Raw genomic sequence first — 1,326 nt, 5'->3', positions numbered from 1 at the left:
GCACAGAAAAGACAGGAAGGAAATATGACGAACTGTAAAAGAATGTTATTTTCAACAACTAAGATATTGTCTCCTGTTCCGCTTTGCACTTTTCCTTATTTTCCACGTGATAGAGAAAAGCTTTAGAAATAAATTAGGTCATTCTGTTCAAAAGTCATAACTCTTGAGATAATGAGTTCAAAAGCCTTTAGGAACTATAAAGCAAAAGTAATGCATTTGTGTTATTATGAAGATGAGTTTACAGTACTTCTCACTGTAAGTTAGCAAATGGCTTTGGGTGCATTATCAGCCTCTCTGTACACGAATCTGTTTCTCTATAGCAAAGGCAACTTGCAGATAACCTGATAAAGATTCCAGAACTATAGGTCAAACTAGGCCCTGGAATAGCAGTGTAATTCCAAACCTAGGAGCACATCCATCCTGTCCATAACAGATATTCATGAGAGGCATAACTTCCTTGTTTCTACCATATCTTAATAAAGAGAAGACCACGTTGGTCTCTCTGGAGGTTAAATAGCAAAAGGAGGGCTGACTTGATTAATAAATCTAGATATCCCGAGGATTCTGTGGAGATACGCTTTGACATTTACATCAGACCCTATAGACATGTTCCTATTTCTATTAAGAAATTCATGTCATTTACATAGAAATTTTTAAAGATTTAAATGAGTTTTTGATATAGTTCATTGTGAATTTTAACATATCTGAGCGATACAAAAGACCTTCCTTTAATGACAAACTAACATTTGCATGTTCCTTGAGATTAAAAGGTTTTTCATGTATATCAACTTATTCCCATTCTCAAACAACCCAAGAGGAAGAATAGCTATTATCTGTTTATAAATATAAGGAAAATGAGGCACAAAGATGTTAAATGAATATTACAATTCAGCAAATAAGAACTCTCAGTTCTTCTGACCACCAATTCAGTACTCTTAACATCCATTGATTGCTCAGTAATACTGAGATGATTAGTCTAATTTTCATACTTTCCTAGTGACATTTTAAGTAGATATTTGTTACAGAAATCTCAAAAAAAAAATACACAGTTTCTTATTCTACAGTTCTGACATTAACCTTTGAGACAAGCCCTGCACTATGAGTATTTACCTCACCCATTAAGAATATTTGTGAGGCAGAAGACAAGTGCAAGTTAACTGTCCTTTGTCTCTACATAAAAGCCTAAAAGATTTGTTGCTAAAGTAAAATACTATTCTAATTTCACAGAGAAGAAAATAGTACCGTAGAATGTCCATTATACAAATACTTTACCATTGCAAGTGACATGGTAATGAACAGAGAGCTAATTGCAATCCTAGGTTTTCA

Source organism: Pteropus vampyrus, unplaced genomic scaffold, assembly GCF_000151845.1.
Source record: "Pteropus vampyrus isolate Shadow unplaced genomic scaffold, Pvam_2.0 Scaffold12876, whole genome shotgun sequence".
Lineage (NCBI taxonomy): Eukaryota > Metazoa > Chordata > Mammalia > Chiroptera > Pteropodidae > Pteropus > Pteropus vampyrus.
This window is presented reverse-complemented; position numbering follows the sequence as displayed.